General features: G+C 49.9%; 1 long non-coding RNA gene across 1 annotated transcript; it reads left to right on the forward strand.

The window, feature by feature from the left end:
• The first annotated feature begins 1,873 nt into the window (after nucleotides 1-1,873).
• Nucleotides 1,874-2,409, forward strand: LOC103729690. The gene is made up of 3 exons (XR_003848674.1): nucleotides 1,874-1,979; nucleotides 2,139-2,174; nucleotides 2,355-2,409. It is a non-coding gene; the product is annotated as an uncharacterized LOC103729690 (long non-coding RNA).
• The last annotated feature ends 4,842 nt before the right edge of the window (nucleotides 2,410-7,251 follow it).

Raw genomic sequence — 7,251 nt, forward strand, 5'->3', positions numbered from 1 at the left:
GCATATGTTATTTTAGTTTTTCATGTTATTATTTTTTCTCTGTGATTTTGACATGTGAATTTCTTTTGTAGTTTCTCACTCTTGTGTGATACTTGGGCCTTCAAGTTTAGTTCTGCTTCTATTTTGAGCTTTATGTGTCTTTGTGGTTTACTTTTTGGGTATGAAGAGTTGGTTTGTCTAAGCTTCTGGTTCTCTCTTTTGATTTTATATTGTTGAGGCCGGATTGATTTTGTCTTCATGAGTTCCGCGGTGGCCCAATTCCAATGTGGGTCAGAAGTGTTCAGACTCTCTCCTTAGGTCTGGAATCTTCTAAGAATGATTTTGGCCTCAGAACTTGGGTGTTGGACTGACCTGAGATCCTGGCCGTGAGCGTGCCATGCAGGGATGCAAAGGCAGATGGGGTGGGAATAAGCCCCAAGATTTCCCAGGGAGTGGATTGAGTAGCTGGGTTGTACTGGATGCAAAGGATCAGGGAGAGGAAAGGTAAGACTCGGAGCCCCAGAAAGAGGCTGGCGGGTGTTGCAGGACCAGGTCTGGGAGGTGAGGGTGGGGCCAGGTCCAGAAGCAGTGCTCCTAGGGCCCAGGGAAGGCACTAAGTTGGTCTGGGTGAAAAAGATCAGGAAGCAGTATTGGTTCCCCAGGTGTCTGGGGACCCAAGACTAGGAATGGCATGGGGCCCAAACTAGGAGTAGAGAACAGTGGGGGATATGGAAGGGTGAATGCGGCTGGGGGAGCAAAGGCGTGGAGGGCTCCGTGAAAGACTTACCCCGAGAGAGGCCTGAGGGTAGGAGAGCAGGCTAGGAGAGTTAGCTGGTGGTGCAGGTCCAGGGAAGCAGCGAGAGGTGAGGGAGGGGCCAGGTCCAAAAGCAGTGCTCCTGGGGCCCAAGGAAGGCACTAAGTTGGTCTGGGTGAAAAGGATCAGGAAGCAGTATTGGTTCCCCAGGTGTCTGGGGGCCCAAGACTAGGAATGGCACAGGGCCCAAACTAGTAGTAGAGAACAGTGGGCGAGATGGAAGGGTGAATGAGGCTGGGGAAGTCAAGGCGCAGAGGGCTGCGTGAGAGACATAGCCCAAGAGGCCTGAGGATAGGAGTGCAGGTTGGGAGCCCATTTCATTTTAAGGTATGCTGTTCTCAACATTTTTAATGCTATTAAAACTTAGATATTTGCACATGTGTCTTTAATCTCTATGTATTTGATTATTACTAGTCACAGTCGGTTCCACTTGGATCCTTGGCACCTGGGTATGGATATAAGTCATCTGGGAGATTGTTTCATTGTTGTTTTGTTTTTCCCACTTACTGCCCCTTGTAGGGGAAGTACGCATCTGCTCCTGTCCCACTTTGCAAAGCTCACAGAAGATCCCTATAGCATCTTCAGATGACTGGCCATGGTAGGAACCCCAGAACACTGCAAAGAAGTTCTGGTTGAAGGAGTGAAGGAGACCCAGTAAAGAGGCTCTGGGATAGAAATTCAAGCCTCGATTAACCATCACCTGAAAGACTTTGTCTCCGGAAGGGACCAGGTCTATTTGTTGCTGAATCTTGGTCCTCGGTGACATGAAAACTGTTCAGTCAGATGTGGCTGGGCTGTAGGCCGATGCCATTTCTAAGATGAGACCAGAGGTGGAAATGGGCCTGTAATCCCAGCACACGGGAGAATGAGGGGGGAGGATCAGGAGTTTGATACCGCCTGGGCTGCATGAAGGACTATTTTAGAAACACAAAACAAAGAGCAGCAGAAACTTCAGATTCTGGTGCCACAGACAAGCCACAGCACGATGGGGGAAAACAGCCTGAAGAGAGCAGTTCCCCTTCCTGCATTTCTACTGAAGCCACACCCTTGTCACCGGAAGGAGAAACAGCCACCAACAGCCATGCTCAGTGCTTCTGACATTTGGCAAAGGGACCAACGTTCTTCACGACAGTTGCCCTGGAAGAGGACGCCATGACCTCCACCCTCACAGCCCTGCTCTGCCTTGGTGAGAAATAAAACTGGAGAAGAGGAATTCTAGTCTTGGAGGAAACCACCGCAACCAGGCGTTGGCCCAACAGGACATTTCAGGAGCTCAGAAGGCACCTTGTAGGGGAGGACATACTTATGGTTCAAGGACAAACCCTCACAGGGTACTCTCTTCCAGGACTGACCCTTGTCCCCAGGAACCCAGTGCTGGCAGGTGAGTGTGTTCCCATCTTTCCCTTCTTATGCATCCTCCGTGGGAAAACGAGTCTCCCCTAGTGGGTGGAGATGGATAACATCAGGTGATGACAGATGCTGTGATGGCTGACAGGTCCTGGAGTCAGAGCTGAGATGTGGGGGGGGCTGTCCTGAGGCCCAGACAGTGATTTCCTTGCAGGAATCCCACCCAAGCCTAAAATCACAGTTGAACCAAAGTCTGTGTTCACTGCCCACACCCTGGTGAACATCTCATGTGAAGGGCCCCCAGGTGTTCAGGAGTACTATCTGTATAAAGAGGGAAGTCCAGATCCTTGGCTCAGAAAGATTACATTGGAAGCTGAGAACAAAGTGAAGTTCATCATCCCATCCTTTGAATGGCACCATGCAAGAGGGTGTTGCTGTTACTATAAGACTCATGCTGGCCTGTCAGTGGCGAGTGACACGCTGGAGATGGTGGTGACAGGTAAGAGGACACTGAGTGACCAGCTCCAGGCTCTGCCCTCAGGGAAGAGTGCACTCTCTAGGTAATGTCTTCTCACAGCCCAGCCCTTGAGGAGAATGTGTGAGACATGAATCCCTTTTCAGTCCTCCTTCCTATCCTAGGAATCCACAGCAAACCCAGCTTGGCAGCCCTGCCCACCCATGTGGTGACCTCAGGAGGGAATGTGACCCTCCAGTGTGTGTCAGATCATGGATATCAGAGCTTCGTCCTAAGGAAGGAAAATGAAAATTTCTCCGTCTCTCTGGTCTCACAAAATATACACACTGGGAAAGTCCAGGCTCAATTTTATGTTGGTCCTGTGACCTACAAACAGAGGTGGATATTCAAATGCTATGGCTTGACCAACCCTCACATATGGTCAGAATCCAGTGAAAACCTGGAACTTATGGAGTCAGGTAAACCTTAGTCTTCCCCTTAAATGATGCTGGGCCAGACATAGGAAAAAAGGGGATGGAGTGCTGTATATGGGTGGGGAGAGTCAAGGCTCTTGATCTCCATATGTTAGGGCACGAGAGACAAATATACCCGAGATACAGAATGCAGGCTGGACAGTGAGAGAAATACCTGGATGCCCATGAAAAAGCGGGTCTTCATTGCTATTTCAAGGTGAGCTTCGGTAACATTTCCACGCACATCCACCTCTTGCTTAATCTACTTCTTTGTAGAGATCATCCAGAAACCCACCATCTGGGCTCAGCCAGGATCTGTGGTTACCGCGTGGAGTCCTGTGACTATCTGGTGTGGAGGCAACCTGGAGACCCAGCTGTATATTCGGCATAAAGAAGGAAGCTCAGCACCCTGGGACAGACAGGCCACAAAGGTTCTCAACAATAATGCTGAGTTCAAAATCCCATCCATGACAACACAGAATGCTGGGAAATATTACTGTTATTCTTACAACACTTATGGCTGGACCAAATACAGCGACCCCCTGGAGCTGGTGGTGACAGGTAGAGTGTTCTTATGGGTGTCAGGCTTCTGTACCCAGGATAAATGTCTTCTTTCCAAGGGGTCATCTCCCAGCCCAGACCTGTTGTCAATGTGGATTGTGTGATCTCAGTTAACATGTTTTCTCCTCATCTCCTAGGCATCTCCCACAGCAAACCCAGCCTGTCAGCTGTGTCCAGCCCAGTGATACCCTCAGGAGGGTAATGTCCCTCCAGTGTATCTCACAGCAGAGATATGATGAGCTCATTCTGACTAGAGATGCTCGTAAGTTCTCCAACTCCCTCTCAGTTCACTATATTTACCCTAGACAGTTCCAAGCTCTATTCCCTGCGATCCCTGTGACCTCCAGCCAGAGGTGGAGGCAAGATGTTATGGCTATTGCAGCAGCAAGCCCCAGGTGTGGTCAGAATCCACTGACATCCTGGAGCTCCTGATCTCAGGTCAGGTGGACCCAGACTGTTGATTCAATGATGTTATACCTGACACAGGTTCACAGAGGAGGCCCTGGTATGTGTTGGGTGAGGTCAGCCAGGCGTCCTGATCCCAGGGAAGCAGCATGCAATGTGGGAGTGAGAAGAGAGAAACTAAAGCTGGGACATAGTGAGATTCAGGAAAGAGAAAGGTTTTCACATGGCTCCACTGGTCTCTGCAAATCACACATCAGCTACGTGTTTGACTATTGCTGTTGCATGTTCAAGCAGAACCAACCACCTTCTTCTCATCTCCTTTTTTTGCAGGAATCCTCCACAAACCCACCATCATGGCTGAGCAAGGCTCTTTGATTACTTATGGGAGTCCTGTGACCATCTGGTGTCAGGGGACCCTGGAGACCCGAATATACATTCTGCATAAAGAGGGAAGCTCAGCACCCTGGAACATACAAAACCCACTGAAGCCTGGGAACAAGGCTAAGTTCTCCATCTCGTCCATGACCCAGGGACATGCAGGGAAGTATCACTGTTATTCTTACAGCCCTGCTGGCTGGTCAGAATGAAGTGACACCCTGGAGCTGGTGGTGACAGGTGAGAGACCACTCAGTGTTCCCAGGCCCAGCCTGTGTCCTTGGGACAAAGGTCCTCCCTCCGTGGTGTCCTCTTCTCACAACCCTGCCCTGGGGGGCTATGTGGGCGGTGTGATCTCATTTAGCAGGATGTCCTCTCCTCTCCTAGGCATCTACCACAGGAAACCCAGCCTGTCAGCCCTGCCAAGACCTGTAGTGACCTCAGGAGGGAACTTGACCCTTCAGTGTGTCTCACAGCAGAGCTATGATGGGTTCACTCTGACTAGGGAAGATCAGATATTCTCTAGCTGCCTGGAAGTTCAGTATATAAACTCTGGACAATCGTAGGCCCTGTTTCCTGTGGTCGTTGAGACACCCGGAAAGAGAGCAATCTTCAGATGTTATGGATATTACAAAGATACCCCGCAGGTGTGGTCAGAGTCCAGTACCCCCTGGAAATACATGTCTCAGGTGAGGAAGTCTCATCTACCCAGTCATTTTTGGACACCAGAAATGCTTTATCATGAGCTCTGCTCCCAGGAAAGTTCCAAGTTGCGGGGTGGGCAGCTGAGAGCATTTTAGTCCTGAGCCAGAGCTCCATGGGGAGAGGTGGTGACAATTTCAGTAGAGAATGAGGGAGCAAGTATTTCAGGAACCAGCTTCTTAACCACCAACCCACCTTCCTTCCAGGACTATCCAGGAAGCCCTCCCTGCAGACACAGCAAGGCCTTGTCCTGAGTCCTGGAGATAACTTAACCCTTATGTGTCACTCTAACATCAACTACGACCCATTTGCTCTGTCCAAAGAGGGGCTGAATGATCTCACATGTGTCCCTGGCCATCAGTTCCAGACTGGGCTCTACCAGGCCCATTTCACCCTGGGTCATGTGAGCCTCTTCCCTGGGGGCCGCTATAGATGCTATGTTACCCAAAACCTCTGAATTTTCTGCCCCCAGTGACGATCTTGAAATACTAATCACAGGTGAGGTATTCAGCTGGTCAACTCAGGAACCCACATTGTGTACAGACCGTACTGTGGGAACCCAGGGAGTCGATGTTCATGATGATGTTTGGTATCTCAGAGAGAGTAACAGGCTGGGAGACAGGAGAGTGGGGGAAGGGCAGTCGGAGAAAACAGACAGGGACTCAGAGCAAATGGGAATCCTCTCACCCCACCCTCTTTCTCTCCAGGACAGCCTTCTGTCACACCCTCCCTCTCAGTGCATCCAGGCCCCACAGTGTCCTCAGGAATGAAGGTGACCCTGCTGTGTCAGTCACAGATTCCAATAGACACTTTCCTTCTCTACAAAGAGGGGATGGCCCATCCACACCTGCATCAAAGATCAAAGCTCGAAGATCAACTGTATAAGGCAGAATTCTCCATGAGTGCTGTGACCTCGGCCCTCAGGGGCACTCACAGGTGCTATGGTTCTCGAAGCTCGTCCCCCTACCTGTTGTCACACCCCAGTGACACTGTGGAACTTGTAGTCTCAGGTGAGGTGACCCTAACATCTGTGAGCTGAAGGAGGTGATTCAGGATCCTCCACATAGGAGGGATCTTGGTTGAGATGTGAATGAATGGATCCTAGGGGCAGTCAGTCTGGTGAGGATTCACAGAGAGGCTATCAGTGGTTCTTCAAGTAATACACAGCCCTCCTCATTCGTCAGAATCTAGAAAGTTCCAGGTGCTCAGCAGGAGAGTTCTTGTGAGGCTGCAGAACTACATCAGTGCTATGAAATGGGCCTCAGGAGGCCGTCCACTCTCACTGTTCTTTTGTCTCTTCCCTGTGATTCTCTGGATTTCCATCTTCTCCCCTCAAGGCCCACCCCATCAGCTGGTGCAGGGCAGTGTCCTCTATTGAGGGATTCTGCTCCATCCCAGCTTGTCACTCTGAGTCTATCTAAGTCCTTGTTCTTGTGCCAGTCAGCTTGTATCCAGGTCGTAGAAGTTAAGATAGGATTTCAGCAGGGTCTCCAGATGACTAGAGGGCTAAGAACTGGGTGATACCTGGGGAGGAGCAGCTAGGGTGAGGTAGTGAAAAGAGGCCCAACACTCCCACCTTCTCTTCCTATTCTGTCAGGCCCTGACATTCAAATCTGTATTCCTGTAGAGTCAGGCCCCAAGAGTACTAAGTAAAGATTGTGCTGGAAGGTAGGATCTTGGGGGCCCAGAGGTAGCTATGCCTTTGATGTAGAGTCATCTGGAGATGACGATTTAGACAAGAACCTCCTCTGATTGGACTTCAGTTTCTGCAGATATAAAGGAAAGAGGCCTTGCTTAATTGTTAACTTCCATTCAGTACAGACTGTAACCTCTTCCAGGAGATGGGGGTGGTAGGGCAGACCCCAGAAATCACTAATGTAAATCCAGCCTGTCAATTCTGCCCAGCCCTGTAGTGACCTCAGGAGGGAATGTGACTCTCCAGTGTGTCTGACCGCAGGGATATCATAGATATTTTGTTCTGAATAGGGAAGATCAGATGTTCTCCATTCCCTCAAAGCACAGCATATATATTTTATATGACACTTTCTGGCTCTGTTCTCTGTTAGTTCTATGATTGCTCCAACAGAGATGGACATTCAAGTGCTCTGGCTATTATTTGAGCAGCTCCTATTGTGGTGAGA

Source organism: Nannospalax galili, unplaced genomic scaffold (genome assembly GCF_000622305.1).
Source record: "Nannospalax galili isolate Female #2095 unplaced genomic scaffold, S.galili_v1.0 scaffold632, whole genome shotgun sequence".
Taxonomy (NCBI): domain Eukaryota; kingdom Metazoa; phylum Chordata; class Mammalia; order Rodentia; family Spalacidae; genus Nannospalax; species Nannospalax galili.